The sequence below is a fragment of the Musca autumnalis genome, unplaced genomic scaffold, assembly GCF_047663935.1.
Source record: "Musca autumnalis isolate F117 unplaced genomic scaffold, ASM4766393v1 scaffold_5, whole genome shotgun sequence".
Taxonomy (NCBI): domain Eukaryota; kingdom Metazoa; phylum Arthropoda; class Insecta; order Diptera; family Muscidae; genus Musca; species Musca autumnalis.
In genome coordinates, this window is record NW_027412088.1 from 978,306 (window position 1) to 1,000,205 (window position 21,900).

General features: G+C 33.7%; 1 protein-coding gene across 1 annotated transcript in view; it reads right to left on the minus strand.

Moving 5' to 3' along the window:
* Stacl (SH3 and cysteine-rich domain-containing protein) overlaps positions 1–21,900 on the minus strand; it is a 427,746-nt gene that overhangs the window by 254,269 nt on the left and 151,577 nt on the right. The window lies entirely within an intron of this gene.

Sequence of the window (21,900 nt, forward strand, 5' to 3'; positions counted from 1 at the left end):
TAACATATTTAAGAAAAGCAGACGTGGTCGGGACTTTAGGTCCCAAAGAAGGATCTGGATTTAGATTAATAAATCGTTTTTTTTTTAAATTCGCATAGGGGATTGGGTGCCACCGTGGTGCAATGGTATGCACGCCCGCCTTGCACGCAGAAGGTCGGTGGTTCGATTCCCCGGCCAGTCAACATCAAACATTTTTCAACGGTGGCAAAATACCCCTCAGTAATGTTGGCGACATTTCCTGAGTATTTCAGCCTTGAAAAACTTCTCCACAAGTGGTGTCTTAAGACACGCCGTTCGGACTCGGCGATAAACCGTAGGTCCCATATCATTGAGCTAAATATGAATCGGGGTGCACTCATTGATATGAGAGAAGTCTCCCTTGTCCCGTATGGGATGTTGTGGAACAATGTATGTATGTATGTATCGCATAGGGGAGGTGCCGCGTCCCCTCTGGAATTCAATAAAATATGTACCCTATTTCGGGGGCCATCCCTGTGCATTCCCTGAAAGTTTTAACAAAACTGGTTCAGTAGTTTTGTAGATGTTACATATTTGAAAAAGAGGGTATAGGAGAAGTACCCCGCCGCCACCGAAATTCATCAAAATTTGTAGCGCATTTTAAACGGGGGCCATCACTGTACATTCCCTGACAATTTCAGAAAAATCTGTTCAGTAGTTTTTGTAGAAAAGATAAAAATTGAAAATGGAGAATAGTGGGAGTGGTAAAATTTTCTTTGCATAAAAAAGTTTCCCGGAAAAATCCCGTGAGAATTATTGGTGAGCGAATTCTCTACCCAAAATTTTTCCCACGCCACTATGTATTCTAACTAGGTTTTGAATCAAATTTCGAAATAATGTTCAATCTAGCCGTGAATATTCGTCCGACTGTACGTCTAAATGTGTCCTTCACGCTAATGCTAGCATCTTTTTCAAAATGTTCGTTTTTCATGTGATTTGGGGATTCTACAATGGAAGAAGCCTGTCCATTTCGATTGTGTTCAAATATTGATCAGGCTTTGGGGTCATCACATCGTTGAAACTTGTCATATCTCTTTAGTGATAATCATCAACTCATGCTATAATTTATTATAACTCTTTTCCAGGATTTAGCCTCAAATATTGTATTGTCAGCAAATAGTACCTTATCGTAAGGAAAATTAAAAATAAATTAACTAGTTTTGACGCAACTATTTTTTATTATTTAATTGTTGCATTTCTGTATTAAGATATTCGTATTTAATTGTTTCTCATTCATATTACCTAGCTTTCCTATACTTCTTTATGATAACTAACAAATGAAAAGAAATTCCCCAAACATTCAATTAAGAATGGTTTTCTTTAAAATTAGTTTGTTGCTCAGCAACAAAAAATGTACATAATTTATGCGATACAGCATATTTTCAAATAATTCCTAAAAATAAGTTCATTGTTTTTCATTTCTTGTTGTCACATGACCAAGTCAATGAATAAGCCTAACATATGACATGCCGCATGCAATACGTACAGCTTTGCTCTCTTTTATTCAGGGTTTCGGAGTCGTAACATTTTCCTGGAGTCAGATTTCAAAAATATTATATTACCTTCTATGATGGAACTATGACCAACAAATGTTGTCGAGACAGGTATTAATTTTAAAAGAATAATATTATTATAAAGGATGTGGCCTATTGTCGGACGGACGCAGTGTACATCACTTTCCGTAAAATAATTTTTTTATGGCATAATAATGTTATTCTAGTGGAATTTGAGTCATTGGTGAAATGAAGGAAAACTTGAAAAAGGGAGTTACATGCAAAAATTAAAATTTTACGTGAAGATATTTCTTGAGAAAGCCTTTTATGATTGTATATTAGAGAAATTGAATACTTTTTAATAAAAAGGAATGTTTTTGGACCCGCCTTAAAATATTGACCACAAAAGTTAACTTTCGCTAACAATTTTTTTTAAAAATCCCATTCCCACATAATATTTACAATTGTCATTCGATTATAGGCACGAAAATCGGGTGCGAACAAAAAGTGTATGCACTCTGCTCCAATTAGCTATGTTTCATATGTTTTTGGACACTAAGATGCAGCCATTTGTTCTAATAACGCATAACTGTGAATTGCTTGATTACTTCTCTATGTGATTTGTTTTAAATTTTTTAATTTTTCAATCAATAAACTAACTGAATTGATAATAGAATAGAACCATCTTAATCTGTTCATTTTTTCTATGTGGTAAACTTTTACTAAAATCTACCCAGAAAAACTTCGAATCCGTTAGTCATTATGTAGCCCATACAAAGCAATGTAAACAAAAAATATTTACTTCACTCTTTACTAAGTAATGAGTACGGTGGCACAGAGCGTGTGTCTGACTACAAATCCGAGGGCTGTGTGTTCAACGCTTGTCGCTGGCACGCTAGTTTTTTTTGTCAACACAATAACGAACAGTTGTCGTGCTCGGCTACAAACCAGAAGATCGTATGATCAACTCCAGCTGAGAGCAAAACAAAATAAAATATGAAGTGTGTTGAAATTGAAAACAAAATCCACCTCAACTGTTCCAAAATTAGAACATATGTTTTTTTAGCTTATTTTTCAACTTATTTTTCTGTAATGTAAAAGTGCTATATAAACCCATTATTTGGTAAAATTTTTTTTCGCTGGGAAGGTCGTATATAGGACACATGTTTTTAATTGAAAGTAACAAATACTATATACTTTATGTGCGACAAAAATATAATAAATAATTTCTCTCCCATTGTCGGGGTTCAGAGTCAGTTACCGATTATAACAGAAGTAATTGATACATTTTCACTTCGACAATTATTCTTTAGCAGAAAAAAGTAAAGTGTCATCATGAGAGAAGTCTCCCTTGTCCCGTATGGGATGTTGTGGAACAATGTTTTGTTTTTCTTTTTGTTGTCATCAGTAACAATCATATTTAAGCTTTGAAGCAGAAATCAGCAACTTTGCCGCTAAAACAAATAAAACCAAGGTTTCAGACAGTCTGCGGTAAGTATCGCTTGAATATTTGTTGTGTTGTCTATATTCATTAAAATGTTTTTGTTCTTCTTCTTTGGACAACAATTAATTTCGGTTCTAAAACTACATTTAGAACGCTTACAAGTCCTTACGTCTGTATCGGAACTTGTACACCTATCCTTAGATATAACCTACCGTTCCTATTACTTTGTATTAATTTGAATTTCATTGTCAGCTCAATTTATTTAGTGTATTCTATATAGACTAGAATACACTAAATAAATTGAGCATTTATCAATCGATTCGGCACGGAACACTTAATCCACATCCAGGTATTCATGGGTAAAAACTACTTCTTATACTCTTAGCATTTATGCTAACGAGGGTGTATACACTTATACACGGGCAAACTGTGCATCATCATTTTTGACCCCAAGTAGGTTTGGACGAAATCCATTTCAGACAATTTGGAGTCAATTTAGTAATGTCCGATGGCTGGAGCGCGCGTTATTTTTTCCAAACATAGTTTAAGGGATAACTCTTAAAACTTGAAGGGATAATTCTTGAAACTTCTACTAGACATAATGAGGGGATACCGCCCACACAAAATTTCGGAGAAGTTAAGTTTAAGACATCCTTTCGAATTGCTTTGATTTTTGATGCAGCCACTTGTGGTCGCTACCCCCACTACGACGATACAAGTTTCTTTCAGCGGCAAGTCCATACTTCCTGAGAAAATAGCTCGAAAGCAGTAAACAACCCCTATGGTTCCATGTGTAGCGGTTCAAAACTTTTTGCTAAAATGTTGCGCACTATAACACTCGAAGGCAGTAACTGAGTTGGTCCATACTTTGAAGTTTTACTTCGAAAATGGTCTATAACGGGCTTCTCCTTAGGGTACCTCCCCCACAAAAGTTCAACATTTATGTTTAAGTACAGTTGACGGTCTATTCGAATATCCTTTGACAATTTATTCCGATGCTACTCTTTGTGTCCTGTTTACAACGATATTATATTTTTTATGGGCAAGTCCATGCTTCCTGACGTAGTGGTCCAAAACCTCTAAATCATACAGTGAATGTTTGCACGTCCAAAATGGATCAAACGAACGAATCAAAAAAGAGTTTTTAGACCTCTTAGTTAGGACCTAGAAAAACGTTGCGGATTGCGCATTGATCATCAGAGTTGCTCAATAGAATTTACAAACGTTTTTGTCACACTAGAAAGCTAGTACATGGGTTTGGGTCCATATCCTTCCATTCTACCCACGTATACGATTTTAGCAGGATACCAATAGCCGTTTAAGAATTTGATGCAAAATTAAATCAAAAGACTTCAATGTATTAAAAACGGATCTTGAGCATAGAAAACTATTAAAATATTTTTTACCAAACCTGTCCAATAATATAAAATTCACAACGTTATTTCATATTAAACATGACTCGACTCTGCAGCCCTGCTTTAGTTACAAGCAAATTATATTTTTCGAAATTCATATTTGATGCACTCTCCATAGTTCGTCGAGCATTTACTTCTTTGTTATTTTTGTTGTTTCTAGTTGCAAATATTTTCATATTCAACAGAGAATGCCTTCGATAGACAATAATGGTTTTCTGATAGCATCAATAAAATGCTTGGTCTACACTTCATGTATTTTTGTAGAGGCACTCCTAACACAGGAATGGAAAACAAATATGAGACCATGAAATTTTGTTGAAGACTTGGGTTCATATTTGATGAAAAAAACGAATAGACAGACAAATGCACATGTACAAATAAATTTTGAATTAAACTTGAGACCATTTTGAAGGAAACAACGGGACTTCTCCTTTGAGGGTTCTGACATCTACCGATAAATGTTAAATTTCGTTCATGGGAGAAAAGTTACTGGTCTTTGCTGTGGTTACCCAGTTCTTTTACCTGGTCCCTATGCCTCAATTTATGATACATGTGTGTATTAGGGTTATATATTTTGTTTTAACTTTTTTCTCAAAAATGGTTTCCTTGTACAAAAATGTATGAACTTGTGCCTATTAATGACCAAAATAAAGTTTATTCCATTTAGATATAGAAAAGGTCACACACAAACCATTTTTAATTGATATGGTATATGACATAAAGTTATACATATATGATATAAAATGATATATGTATGTATATCAGGGCGGCCCAAAAATGACAAATTTGTTTTTTAAAAGGCCTACCCCCCAAATTTTTCCATTTGGTCCGAAAACTATGAATGAAATTTGGAAGGAATATGAAAAGGGGCGTAATTTGTGAGAAAATTAACTCAAAAGGTGTAAGGATTATTACATTTTTGCAAAGGACAATGCCGGGAAAAATATGGGACCCCTTCAAGAAATTGCCGTTTTATCAAACAGGAAAAGTTGAAACTCGATCAAGATTACTCTATATTAAAACTTTAGAGCTTTCCTGACCTTTTTATGGGTTCAGAATTAATAAACAGGACATAATACCTGCTACTGCAGTTATATTTAAAGATGGTGGGGTTTAGTTTCCAGGGCATGGTGAATTTGTCACATAAGTACTAAAACTGCCACTAAAACTAATTAAATTCCTCTTGTATATCTTAAATACAGATTCAGTTATATTTTATTAAAAACTAGCAAACTACCCGCTACTTTGTATGCGGAAAGGAAATAAAATAGAAATAAACAACACTGATGATGAACACTGGATTTTTGTATGCTAATAGCTACGATTATTTTAATTTCTATTTAATTTCATTTAAGTAATGTTCATTCGCGTTTAGTTGGATTTCCAAGAAATCGCAGTATATAAACACTAAACACCGGTATTCAAAATGGCCGTAGAAATCTATATTTTTCAATCGTCCGAAAATTTGGACTTTGAATTATCAGAGGATATAAAACCTTAATTTAAGAAAGTTCACTTCTGTTTAGGTTATTGTAAAGATTTTATCTACATTTCCCAACAGAAGTAGCTGTAATTTCAGAATTTGTGGTATGACATTCAAAACATTTTGGAATAAAGATTTTCTACCATATCTTTATTCAAAAATGTTTACTTTGTGTGCACTCTTTGACGTAGCTGCTACATAACGGAACATTTTTGAGGTATTTCAATCTCTCAAGGTGTAAAAATCTTCTTGTAAGGGATTGTATAGAAACCGCCTTCGCGTTCACATAAAACCAATAGAACAACATTCAGTAAAATTTTTCAATTTACTTACTTTAGTTTGTACTTCGAGTACACTCTAACAGTGACAACATCCAACAGTGAACCTAGAAATAAATTTTATAATTCCAGCTCTATTCCATTTCCCAATACCAAATTTGATACCCCTTAGTACTTTTCATACTCTAGTAATTTAATTCTCGCTTTATTGCTTCCACCAAAACCAAATTTAGTGCAATTTTGTAATTTCCAACACAACCTGCATAACTCTGCTCAAATCGACTTCTGTACGAAATTTCAGAATTTGTACGCATTTCAAAAAATTCCTAATCTAAACAACAGCACTGACCCCAATACAATATTTAAGAATCCAGCTCTATCCGTTTATGAAATATCAAAGTGGTACCAAATTGTATAGCATTCGTAAACATACAGTGGCAGCCAGCTAATTATGGACAATAAATTCGGTTAAATAGATTACTCGATTTCATTTAAAGATGTGAAGATTTTGATGAAATAAATTTTCTATATAAGGTATTGTTAGAAGCACTATCGAGTGATGCCAAAACGTACTGAGATTCCCCATATGTGGGGGAAGTACAACCCACTTTTCTAAAAATGGTCAATATTAGCATGGCGATATAATATAAAAAAATATTTTGCCTCTACCTATAAAATTGAGCAAAATGTAGATGAGGGATCATTTAAAAGCACAATTTTTACAAAGGCTGAAAAACACCCAACATTGATGGAAGACCCAGGGATCCTTGAGTTAGCTTTTATATGGAACAAAGTACATTTTTACATCGAAAGCAATCTATACTACTCATTTTTGAGGAAAAAGAAGTTTATATTGCTGGAAAAAATTTCCGTGCATATAAACAAATAGTAAACCAACTATTGTATAGTTTCTAAATGGCTCCCACAAATGTTCCTCCATGACGAAAAACTTCAGTTGTTGAAATAAGTGCAAAATATTTTTGACACATTATGTCAGCATGCTAATGATCACATTACCATATTTTTTGATTTAAAAAAAGCCTCATATCTCATCCTTAAAATAGGATTTTCACTATAGTAACTCATCAAGACTGGTTAATTAGTAATTTAAGGATAAATTTACACCCAGTATAGAGTGGTAATTGCAGTTTTTTGTTCGGAATGATGCCTGGGGTTAATAGAAATATCATTTTTGTATAAATTAATCTGCATGTTCGTGGTGCATTAATGGAAAATAAGACCAAAAGCACATTATTATGGATTATAATAATACTTAGATCCTTTAAAGCACTTCGGTGGGGGTAAAGCATAAAATCAACTTAATATACTATTAACTAAATAAATACAAACAATTTTGGTATAAAATTGTGTTCCAATTAACGTTAAGTTGATTTTACTACTAATGTCCCTAATTAGCTGGCCAGGCTAATATGGACCATTTTTTAGAAAAGTGGGATGTCCTTCCCCCACCTATCGGGAATCTCAGATTGTTTTGGCGTCAATCGATAGTGCTTATACCAATTCCTTATATACAACATTTTTTTACAATCTTCACAAACAGTAGTGGGTATATGATTTTGATTATTCTGACTCAATTGTGCGGTCAACAGATTTAGGAGGATACAGAAAATTTCTCGTTCTGTTTAATTTTCTGGTCACTCTTATTGACCTGTTTATCGACACCGAGTCAGCGGTTAAGAGAACTGATGAGGAAGTTTGGCTGCTTCCGAAACTATAGTATTCTCTGCCTCCGCTCGTAGTAATCAATTTCATTATCCACTGTTAAACATTTTGTTTCTTCAAATTTTGAAGCAACAAAATATGGACTATAGCTGAAATAAATACACAACAAGTAATCTTCACATTTTTGAATGAAATCTAGTATCTAATAAACTGAATTTATTGTCCCTAATTAGCTGGCCGCCATTAAATAACCTCTTTATATCCCAACCGCGATTCCCATTTCCAACTCAACATATCCCCAAAACCAATTATAGTACTATTTAGTACTTTTCCCTGCAAACATTTTTCGAAATTTTCAATCGCTTAACGATAATCTGGGATTCGCAGGGAAGATCAATTCAATCGTGGAAGAGCGCACCTAAAGTTCTTCTGCGAATCCTCAACATAATGTAACTGTGTCCAGGAAGCGAATCCCAAAGAAGAATCGCAGATTAATCATATGGTAGATCTTTAGAAGATTAAATTATAAAGAAAAAAGTAAAAAAAAGAATAGAAGGAGCAGATTCCTTTTTCATTCATTTGACAAATATAAGAAAAAATGTAAAGAATCGTCCAATGATCGCCGTTAAGAGATTCAGAAGATTAATCTGAGCGAACAATTTTCCACAGTTTTGAGAAATGTTTGCAGGGTTCGTATACATAAGAATTTCCAAAACCTCTTCCAAATTCTGTATCATTTAGTACTTTCCGTATTCTTAACGTACGTATTTCCACAACCACATCCATATCTCAACCCTACACAGCAACAGTGACTATAATAGCAAAACTCCGAATTCCAGGTTTATTCCTACAATTAATATCAAATGTTATACCTGCCTTATAGTAATTTTCGTACACATAAGCACTAACTTCTGAAATATAATTCGTATCTCTATTCCACACAACAACAGTGATCGTGATACCATAATTAATTTCAATTCTTTATTTTAGCAAATACCAAAAGGTTGGTACCTGTGCAAGTACGAATATCCAATATACAGGAAAACAGCTCTATCCGTTCACTTAAATCAAAGTGTACCAAATTTATTAACATTTGATACTTTCCGTACCCGTAAGAACGAATTTCCAAAACCATCTTAATCCTACACACCAACAGTAATCTTAATTCTAAATTTCAGGATTCAAAATGTATCCGATCACCGAAGACCAAATTGTACCGAATTTGGTACCATTCAGACTACCTCAATCCTAAACTCCAACAGTTATGCAAATCCCAGCTCTATCCGTTGTTTTAGCCCGAAATTGCAAAAATGTTTCATAAATGAGTGTTACATAATGAGCTTTAATAACGACAATTGGGTAATTGTTGCCGACTATAGGCACAAATTAAATTATTTAAGCGATATATTTTAATGTTTTTTAAAGCAAATTTAATTGGAATTTGAACTAATAATATGAAGATATTGATCTTTGAGATCTTTAAGCTTTTGTGAAAAAAAAAAAAAAACAATTCTAAAAACTAAAATTTTAATTGAATTCCATATGTTAACAAAATCCTTAATCTTTTTACTTTTCTGTGTAAACGTATGTTTTTTAGTCTATAAAAAAAATATGTACTTTCAAACAATAGTAAATAATTCTAAGGATCGACTCAGATGTCCAAGAACGAATCTGCAGACGTGTGAGATTTTACATTGCAGCATCGCAATCACACATATTCGCTTATCAGAACTAACCACATAATCACTATAAATTTCCTCTTCTATTATAGAATTCAATTTCATTCATTCGTTCGTCACTGGTGGTTTAAACGAATGAAGTGTCGCCATTGTGCGGTTGCAGTGGATACATTTCGGAAAATTTAATATTCGCATTGAATTCCCATTGTAGTCATTCATACCTTTCGGTCATGTGCATATGTAGGTTTGACTCTTCAAAAGTTGACATTTACCTCGCCACTCACCAACACACATACGGGCAAACTGTGTACAGTAGTGGAGGCTGACTTGTACAGCATTTTGATTTATCATCCGTTTCTGGTTTCAGTCTGAAGTTGTCAGTATTTTTCATTCTTAGAAATAAATGTTGTGGAAAATATAAAAGTAATTTGAAGAAACAACAATAACAACAAACATAAATGCTCAGTTTTGAACATTATACGGACAATATGGCTTCAGTTAAAAGAGGATAACAAAAAATAACTTAAGCAAGGCGACTATTCCAAACTACGAGTGACAAAAAAAAATCCAAACAAAGCGTCCAAAAATTCTCGCTGTTCACTCCATCTAGTGTGCAACAAATAATGCTACAGTTATTTTATCCCACTTGTATCATAATCACACTAAAACATTTATTATTTATGGCATGATTTGGTATGCTTAACTAAATATATAAAGACATACATACAGCCTCACTTTTTTATGCCGCACCAAATGTACAATGTGTGTTATTACACACATACGCAGAAACCACCAAGTTTTTTAATAACGCTGATCATGCGGTACGAATGCGGTAACGTCTGACAAATTCTACCCACCGTTGTTATTCTTCTTGCCATTGACACATACACATGTACATATTTGACATTTATTGTATCCAATATAAAAGGCTTTTATGTCACAGTTGACATTAGGTCTGTGTGGTTATTTTTCCAGCAAGAGAGTTTTTTTATTGGCATATTCTGTTTGAACTCAGCCTTACTCACAAGAAAATACTTATTTAAAATTTATTTATTTATATAGTTTTTAATGCTTCTTATTCTAGTTCTTTGTTGTAGTGTTTCCATTTTTCCCTAGTTCGTGTATAGATTTGCACATTTCATTCTGGATTGCCCGCTTCCATGTAACTTTTGGTCTTCCTAGTCTTCTTTTACCTTGCGGATACCAGGACAGACCTGATTGTGGTATATCATCTGTGGGTTTACGGAGAGTATTCCCAAAGCCAGCCATATTTCGAATGACATTTTCAATGCTATCTTGTTTTGTTAACTCCCATAATCTCTCATTTGTTATGGTATTAGACCACCATATTTTGAGAACTAATCTTAGACATTTTTTTACATACGCTTGCATTTTGTTTGTCGTCGCCTTTGTCACAAGCCATGCCTCGCATCCATACAATAATACTGTTTTGATGCAACTATTAAATAGTAGTATTTTGGTGTGCAAGCGTAGATTGTTGCTACGCCATACATTGCTGAGCATTCCAAAAGGATTTCGGGCTTTGCGTATTCTAGTTTCCATATCCTTTCTTGCTGTACCATCCGTCGCGATTTGACTTCCTAGATATTCGAATTCGCAAATATTTTGTAGGGTCTCATCGTCTAAAAATATGTTTGTGTCTTGCTTATGTTGACTTTTACTCCAACTTTACGTTCTTCAATTGCTAAACATGTAACTTTGGTTTTCATATCACTATGTCTGGCTGCAATTAATCCTACGTCGTCCGCGTATATTAGCTCCGAAAGCTTTATTGTTAGTCCCCAGGGAATTCCGAATTGTCTGGTATTGAAAAACTATATCCAGGACAGTAATGAAAATAAGGGGGATAGAACGCAACCCTGTTTTACTCCACTTCTGGTACTACATGGATCAGACAAGTTTCCCTCGTGGAGAACTGTGCGAACACTTCATTCATAATTCTTTTTAATCAGTCGAATTATCTTATTTGGTATACCTCTGGCTTCTAGTGCTTTCCATATAAGATCCCTCTTAAGGGCATCAATGGCTATCGAAAAATCCACAAACCTAATGTAGAGTGTTGAGTTGAACTAATTCGAATTACAAATGAAAAAATTCAAATTACAAATGAAATAATTCGAATTTCAAATGGAATTCTCAAATTACAAATGAAGTAATTCCAAATTCAATTGGAATTCTCAAATTACAAGTGAAATGTTTCGAATTTCAAATGAAATAATCAAATTACAACTGAAATGCTTCGAATTACATGTGAAAATGGTGTAGACATCGAATTTTATTTCTTATCCCCTTGGACTCTAATTTTGAATCTAGGCGTTTTGAGGGTCAGTTTTTCGATATTTGGGGTCATATCAAAAACATGCAAAAAATATTCAAAAATATGCAAAAATATCAAATTTCGAAAATAATCATAAAGCGTTCTAAATTAAGTTTTTTGCCGTTTAACGTCCTTTTTTTGCAGATTGAGACTCTCCAGATACTCCACCACAGCAATAAATCTGGACTAATATGACTTAAATCTGTTTTCACAAGGTGAGAAAATGTTGAATAACCCAGCCTACCTATTACAACATAAGTTGTTTTACTATACAAATGTCGGTAATGGAAAAATTAAAAAAAATTTAAAAACTCAAATCAACGTATCCAAATTTGTATCCGGTCCACAGGTACATTTTTGTAGTTGACTGTATCCTAAATTTTTGGACGGTTCTGTATCTGTGGACCGGAATCGGAGAAAAAAGTATAAAAATCGAATATTCAAAGTTTTTTCAAAAGTTTTTGGCTATTTTCACATTTAAAAACCGGTCATAGACATTTGGTATGTTCCAGAAAGTTGTTGTTGTCTTTGCCACATTATTGTGGTCCATTATTTTCTTGAATTTTGAACGGTTTAGTATCTATGGAGCAGGAACCGAGAAAAGAGGATAAAAATCGCATTTGATTTGCTATTTGGACCATTAAGAACCGTTCGTATGTTCTAGAAATTTGTTTACTAAGATCTAAGGTACATTTTTCTAGTTGTTTGTTTGCTTCAATTTTGATCGGTTTGATATCTGTACACTAAAATCCGAGAAAAAATTAAAACGGAGATTTGACTTTGACGATTTTGACCTTGAAGGTGAGGTTGAATGGATTTTATGTGTTCACAATTATTATTCTTTAAGACAAAATCTACAACATTTCTTCTACGAGTTCTACGAGTATCATGCGAAAGATGAAGTGTTAGGGAAAAACGCCGGGACACGTGTTTTCTTATTTTTGGTCTTCTATCCCGCTGCGGTTTCAGAATATGGTTAATAATTTTCGTGTCGCACAGTGTTATTCTTATATCCATGACGAATAATTAGCAAAATGAAGACCACCTAATGAGTAGTCCACAATGACATCACTTAGAAAAACCACACTCTAGCGTGGTAGTAGTAAAAGAAGTCAAAAACCTTGGAATTGTCTTTAATCTGAATCTATTCTTACCAAAATTAATAGGGATCACACTAGGGCCAAATAATAAATAATGAATAAATAATGATCTTGATCAATTGGTCAATAACTGTGACCTGTACTTAGTTTTCAAAAATACATGACCAAACGGACAAGCCCAAAGCGACTCAGAAAGTGAATCTATGTAGATCATCAAAACGCACTATGGGTCTATTTCATTTCCTTTTATGTTGCAAACTAATTCTATAAGGCATAATACCCTTATCACAGTGTGGTGTAGGGTATTAAAATATAGTTATATAGTTTTTATATGTTATATGATTTTTATATAATATGAAGGATTTTATGCAAAATTTAATATTTTCTTAGTCTTAATGTATACCTCATTTGTATTTCTGCTAGACAAGCAGAAACTATCAACATATTTGGATACGTTGATTTTGACATTTCTGATTGAGTTTTTGTACAAATTTGTAAAGGAAAGCAACTTATGTTGTAATAAGAAGGCTGGGTCATGGGAAATTGTCTCACCTTGTGAAACCTAATTTTGTTTGTATCAAAGATGTAAATACATTAAATTGGAAAATTCAATTGTTAACATTTGTCAATAGATGGAGTTAAGCTCTGTTGTTATGATATCATAACAACATTCTGTTAAGTAGTTTACCATTTCAGGCCATTTTAAAAACTAAGTTCATACTCAATGAACTGGAAACTGCTATGGAATACAATCCTGAGTCCAAGTCTTTGCTTTCCTTCAATTTGTATAAGCCGAATTGCGCTTAAAATGTTTATATACTTTGCTTCATAAACATTTGCATATATTTTGCATATTTTGTGCATATGCAAAAAAATAAAAAATTAAAAATATGACCCCGTCATTGCACTCAGTTTTCTTCGAAAAGAATTTTGGTCCTATCAGAATTTTGAATCTTTTTTAATAAAAAATATGCAAAATCCGATGTCTAGTGATAACTAACTACTAATTCGTCGAGCATTGGACCATCGATGTATTAATCAAATTAACTCAATAAAGATTCAACGTTTTCATATGAACTACCCCAATATTATCAGAGGAAAGGCACTACAAGGAAGTGCTATTGTTCGAATGCGATAAACGAACGAATGAAATGAATTGAACAAAATAACACTTGATACTCGTAAAGAAACACATTTTTACTTGAAATTGGAAGCCAAGTAAGAAGAGGGGTGGAGAAATTGGGATGCAAATTAAATATTCCTTCAAAAAACTATCCGTGGCTGCTATGAGCCTTCCATATTTGCGGTGCCGTGTGTTTGAGTGTGTGTATACAATACACACTTAATTAAATTAACTTTTTGGTTGAAAATGTTTGCCGGCCTTGTCAGGCCGGTTGTTGGTAATCATTTCTCCCACAGAGACACACAAAGTGAGTGAGACTATTCTAAAATAATCAATGTTTCAATACATTTCAGTGGACGGCATTTTCAGTTCAATGGATAATTTCAGCATTTCAATTGAATCAGGGGCAATGACCACAACCCAGCTGGTATCACTCCCATGGTGGCACTTTGCTCCAATATCCGTCACAATCAATAAAGAAAATACAATAATGCTGAACTTAGATAGCAGCGAACAACAACATTCTTCTTTAGGAAATTACCACGGCTATGGGCAATGGTAAAGCTTGAAATGCCACAAACTTTTCAAAGGTTTACACACATACATACATATACCCATATAAACACAAACTGCTGTACAATGTTACGATTAAAATTGATTTTCGTGAAACGCATTCTTTGTCTCTCTATGTACGTATGTATGTGTAGGAAGCCGGAGGCATTGGTGCGTATGACCAATACACATTCAACACCAACATGGCGGCTGCCAGAGTGAGTGAGTCGAATTTATGGAATGACAAGTTCAATTTTGTTGAGAGGTTATTTTAAAAGAGCAGCATCCATATTGTGACAGTCGTTTTATATCGATTTTATTTTTATTGCTGGCAGTTTTATGAAATGATCAAACATAAATGTTAACGACATTTTCGAGTTATTTCTTAATCGTTTTAATGGTATGTTCCTAACGTGGACTGACAATGGATTTCTTCTTGTTGTACCTCAAACAATAATTATTGATATCTTTCATACTTTTGGTCATTTGGACATTTTCAGAATATTGTGAATATAGGCTGACTTCCGTATCGTCAGTTGCTTTGTGTTGTTTAAACTTCGTCAAAATTTTTCAGTTGCACACTCATACATTGTTTCTCGAAAATGCAACTAAATGTATCAGAAATAGAAATGATACATTAATTAATTAATTAAAAAACTTTCATAAATAATGGCCTTCGTCCTAAAAAGACAATAATAAATAAAAAACATCACAGCAGAGCCCGGCAGCCACGGCTGAGGTTTGAACCTGGGTCCTCTCCAACAAACAGACAATGTTGTCGAGATCTCAGCGTTCTAAGCCACTGCCAATGTATCATATCAACAAACTAGTCGACATGATGCCAATGTATCATATCAACAAACTAGTCGACATGATATCCAAAAAACTTCAAAAACTGAAGGCATTACAATTCATGAAGGAAACCCCCCTTCGATTGTATATGTGTATGTATTGAGAAAATGATTCCTAGACAAGACACTAGGGTGACTTGATAAAGAAAAAGACTTCCATAAATACTTCATAATTACAAAATTTTAAAAATGTTTGTATAAATAGAAGTTATCAAAATCAGCCTTTGTCTTCTAGCCATTAGCATTCAAATACGCCTGATGAGCCTGGCTTAAACCACCAGGCGAAAAGATCGTAGCGTAATGGTTGAGTGTGTGGTATTTCGCTAGAATTCATTTTTCAATACAAAACTCCTTAGGTGTGTGGTATTTCGCTAGAATTCATTTTTCAATACAAAACTCCTTAGGCCATGTTAGCTCGATTAATCCAATTAATTAATTAAAAAACTTTCATAAATAATGGCCTTCGTCCTAAAAAGACAATAATAAATAAAAAAAGAAATGATACATGTTTGCTTTTTCCGGCGTTAAAATGGGTACTTTTGACGTTACAAAGCACGTAGCTACGCATTTGTTAAGTACAACGGCATTAAGAAACATAATACTTCGCAGATTTCCAGTCATTTGTAAAGCAACTGACGATACGGAATTCAGCCATACAGTCTGTCGCAAAAGTTAGTATGCAACACTGCCACTAACAAGAATTATGCATACAACTCACTATAACTTTTTGAAAATCACAAACAAATATTTTTATTTTGTAGACATGAAGGCAGTCTTCGGTGATACCAAACAAAAGTGTGTAATAATTGCATACATAAGAACATTTACGGTTCGAATCCTAAAAGGCCCAAAATTTATATCGCAGAGGTAAGTATGCACAGGAGAGCCCTTGTGGAGCTGTGTAAAAAAATTCTTTATATTTTCGAACAAAATATAACTAAATCTGTATTTAAGATGCTAAGAAGGGTATTAATTAGTTTTAACGGGCCATAAGAAGCAATTGACGTGGAAGCTGTGTTGGTGGTAATGTAAAAATGGGTATTAATGTGTTGAAGTAAACAAGTTTTTCTGAGTTCTTTCTTGATTTATGGTCAGAAGGCGCACGCAGATGATGGGAGCCCAAAGTCGAAAATTTGGTGCTTAAATTGTCTGTTTTAGAAGTACTTCCGTTTTTGTATCGAAATTTAACCCATGTACTAAGAATCCCGGATGAGGAACTCGCAACATTTTTTTTTCAATGGAATTGTAAAAGAATTTTGGAATTTACCATATACACTTTGATACGATGAAAATGTGTCTCATCATGAAAATGTGCCCCATTAGTTTTGTTAGATTTTACGATTGCCAAAGAAGTTAACACGTGCCACTGCGGCCCCAAAGTTTCCATAGAAATTTGTATGGGGCCAATGGTGAATCTTCACGAAATTGCTCTTAAGGCCACATTTATTGTCCAATCGATGAACAATTTTTACCGACATCGAGCTTTCCCCTTTGAGTTAAAACCAGTCTAGCCCCAAATTTTTACCGAAAGTACTTCGTGTGTTTACAGCGATATAATGTTTTTCGTGGGCAAGTCCATGATTCCTCTAAAAAATCCACGGTGACCAGCTTAAGTGCCTCATGGGCACAATAACTATAGAAAGGAGTGATTGACATTGGTCCCATCTTTGCTCATGTTTCTCTCGTACTTAAATCAAGTACGAATATGGACTATATCGGTCCAACTCGTTCGGGTACCTCCCACCCAAATTTTCAAAATTCTGCATTTCAGACATCGTCTATGTACATAGGACCGTATAATTTTTATTGGGTGTAAGACCATACTGAATGAGATAATTACTCTAAAGCTGCAAAAACCATACGGCCACCAACTATGACTCTTAAAGGGAGTCCTCGATTTGGTCCAATCATTGCACATCATCATAATTATTCCAAACTTATATCAAATTCAAGAATGGACTATACACATATGCCCCCTTATGCCGATACCTCCCCCACAAAAGTTCAAATATTTAGACTTAAGAAAAGTTAAGACCTGTTCGCGGATGTATTTTAAACATTATTTCGGATAGTTCTCGTAGTACTCATTTTGTTACAGGCTAAGGGGATAACACTGTCGGCAAAGTCGACTGATACTCTTTACTTGTTTCAATATTACTACCTACTTTCTTGGCTATATTGATTATTACTGTAAGTAAATATACTTTCACTATAACAAACTAAAAACTCCCAAAATGTTTATTTCATTTTTCGTATTAAACCAAAATTTTTTTAAATGATATTCCAACAACAACCTTTCCCCTTTCGTTGTTGCTGTATGTAATATGCAAGTTATGAAGCCAATATTTATAATTTTGGTCTCAAATTTGTGTACGCATTGTCTGGTTTCTGTATGTATTTTTAATATACTTTTAGAGATTTATATGGACCCTAAATTAGAAAAGATTGAATTGATTCGTCATTCTTTTTTATGTTCCGCGAAAATAAGAAATATTTAAGTATCCAAGTATCGCACAACGGCATTTTGAAATGAAATTTGTTTTTAAGGGTATAAAACCCCTCCTAACTTTTGGGCGCAGCATCTAATTTTTTGAACGCGAACATATTTGAAACCCTGATTTAAACTACGCAGCAAAATGTTTGTAGCCAAAGAAGTAGTTGAATCATGAGTGCAAGTGATTTCGGACTACATCTTTTTACGTGACAGAAGTCATGATTTTTACTAGGGCATGGTGCAGTGAGGATACTGTCTAATTTGCTTCTTAAGCACACATTTTGCATTAGTTCTTTGTAGTGAATAAATATACATTCCATGGAATGTATTTTGAATTGATTTTTCGATTCATTTAAAAATTGATTCGAAAGCATGCATTTTGAGGATATGGGAGAAGTTAACATCTATTAAGCGAGGATTTTTCACTGATTTGAGACCTCAGGGCCATTTGGAAAAAGTATTTATAATAGTTGTCGTAACTTCTAATTAATATATATGGCCTCTTTCTCTTTCGTTCAACCTACTACAAAACTCATGTTTTTGTAGAACATTTTTGTTTGAAAAAACAGTAGTTTGATAATAGTTCGATAATCCCAAATACCCAAAAACATCCTAAAACACTTTTTTGGCCACAAAAAAATATGCATTCTGACATTTCTTGCACCTATGATTATCTTTTTGGATACAAACATTTTGCTGAGTAATTAAAATACCATAAAATAAATTGTTTCTTGTGGTCTTGAGAAGTTTATTTAGTAAACATTGCAAAAATATGAAAATTTTATGAAATGGATTCAAATCGGACATTGTCAAAATGTGAAGAACGGAATGCATTTTTCATGACTCTGCGTGGACTGCTTCTAAAAAAACTACACTACTTCACATAGAACAGCTTCAAATAAATTTTGCTGGGTATCTACAAAAAATCGCTGATGTGCCCGCAAAAAAAATTTAGCTTTTTTGAATGGAATTGTACAAGAAATTTTGAAATTTACCATATACATGTTTCAAAAGTACAATGACCCTAAAATATGGGTTTTATCCAACAAGTCAATTTATAACCAGGGTTTCGGAGATGGAGTCTGAGTCAGAGTCGAGCAATTTTGCTGGAGTCGTAGTCTGAGCCGAATAAAATATCTCGATTCCTGGCAACTTTGTTTCTACACTTATGAATACAATATTTTTTAGGTACAGTTATCTCTATTCAGATTACAAAATTCATGTCTAGAACTTTGTTGGTCCAAATTATCCACTAATTTTTTACAAGCAAATTCAAAATTCTATCAAAATAGAATTGGTTTTTGATCACACATATCTTAAATATCATGGGGGAGGGTATATAAATTTCTTCCCAGTCGAACCTAACGATAGTTTCACTTTGAAAGTGACTGTTTTTATAGGATACAGCAGAAATAATATATTAAAGTTCTACATTTGGGTATTATGTTAGTTGAATGTTCTTTCTAAAGAACATCATAGCTTTTTATGGCCTCAGAACTCACAAACAGTGCATAACACCGAAATTATGAAGGTAAAATAGTTGAATTTATAGATGACCAATTGTTCTGGTGCTACATTGTTGACAAGTGCAATATAAACACCAATCAGCAAGTAAAAACGGAGCCACTGAATTTATATCGGCGGATAGTCTCTAAAGTTGACAGACAAACAAAAATATATTGCTTTTCAATTTCTGGTTAAATGACGCAAGGTGCTGTGTACTCATATATGTACATATATATTTGTTGTAAGAACCTGTACCAACTAATTACCATATTTAGCGAAATTGTCGTACTGTTCATCATTATATTGCATAAGGTGTGGATAGATGCATCGATTTTTTTTTTTGTGCGAAAACCCATACAAACCCGAGCACTTCAAACCTGAATGTGCAATTTCTTGAATTAAAAAACAAAAATATGAAAACATGTTATTAAAAAACTATAACTTTGCTAAATATATATCGAACGCATTATTATCAGACTTTTTTCTTATTCAAGTACTGTTCGTCACCATAAATGCCGGAAGACGTAACCGACATGAAAATCGAAATTAGTTTTTTTGTGGAATCTGATACATTAAGCTAAAATACATGCTCCAGCAAAATTTCAAAGTTCTGCGTTTAAAAATAGCGATCCTATTCAAGAAATGCCAAAAGACGTAACAGCATACTGTAATTTTCATAAAACACAAAAGGCGTAACCCACATTATTTAAAAATTAAACAGCAGTACCAACAATTTAGTCTTTGATTTTTGCAGCAATTATAATGCCAGAGGTAGGGTATTTTGAGCTGATTACGAAATGTATAATTTCCTTTGGGGCGGATCCGGCTATCCGGTTATTTGATCCGAAAGCCCGGATTAAAAAACCGGGTTAGACCCTGTTCTACTGAACCTATTACTACAAAGTGGGTGTCGTTTGGAAGCTTATGGAAAAACCTATCACATGGCGTGGTTATTTTAACAGGTTCGACTCTTATGCGGCTTATTTCCCTGTATGTTTAATTTGACTCTCAGATGACGATACCTCATGACTGGTGATTCCGTTTTAAAAATGATAAAGACCATTCTTGTTGCTAATTTTTAAAGCTACAACTTTTACTTTAGGTGGTTTTTGTAACTCGAATAACTTTTTGCACCAAAATTCAGATTTGTGGGAATTTTGGATATTTCTTCTTATACGCAGGTCATAGCCAAAACCCAGGTTTGGAAACATGTCGAAAGTTTTAATAAAAAAGTGATTGAAGTGTCTAATTGAAGATGATGTCTGAAGACCGACCTATGCCATGATTTAAATAAACCTCCCAAGAACAACAAAAAAGCAAGTGGTTATTTTGAAGACAAATGGCAACAAAAACTGATGTACGCGACAAGTCTTATGAGAATGACCCGAAAACGTGTATATGCTCAAAATTTTAAGTTAAAAGTTTAAGTTTAAATCATTATTAAAGGACGTTTAATAGATAATACTCTGACATCTAAGGTAATCGAATTAATTTTTTACAAATATCGCGGGCTGCGACCATTTTAAAACTGGGAGTCGATTTCCTGGCTACCACATTTACTTCTTATATTCCTCCAGTATAACTTAGGTGTCATTTCCTTAGTATTTTCGTCGTCTAAAACCTCTATACAATTGATTTATATTTATTCAGTGTTTTTTTAAGGATATACACTTCGTAGCCTATGCGTATACATTTCACAGACGTGAAATCGAAAAACATAACATAGACATTGATTTATATAAATGTTATAGCTTACGAATAAGACAAAATGGAATTTAAATCTATTGGTTGCATAATTGCGCTAGTACAATACAACAATCCCTAGACCTACCTGTGATTTTTAATGTCAAAGAATACGATTTTTTTTAATAATTTATTGAAATTCTATGTTTTCGGATTTATTATTTTTAAAACGTTTAATCTAATCGAAAAGTGACTAAAGTAAATATTGTAGACAGAAAACTTATCTATAAGTTCGGTCTTTATAATTCGTTTCCTAGAAGGAACCATTCTTGAGATATAGTTGTTCTAAAAAACATATGATTTTAATGCACATACAAAGGAAATATGCACTTACACAGACGAACCGGCTTAAATAACCGAAGTAACCTGGTCTGTTTCCCCAAAAAATATATGTTTCCTTGAAGAGCGAAATTATACCTATCTTTTAAAACAAATTCCACATGTGTAATCGAAAGCCCAACGGAAACGAAGGTAGGGTTTGTTGCGCTGATTACGGATAAATATAGTTTTCACGGGTGGCGGATCCGGAAGTACCTAACACATAGTGTGGTTATTTTCACCCGTTCGCCCCAAAATGTACTTACGCGGCTAATTTTTATTTGGCCTTTAGATCGCGATATCTCAAAAATGGTAGGTAGTTTTGGCAAATAATACAGACCATTCATGTAGATAATTGTTAAATCTACAACTTTTACTCTAG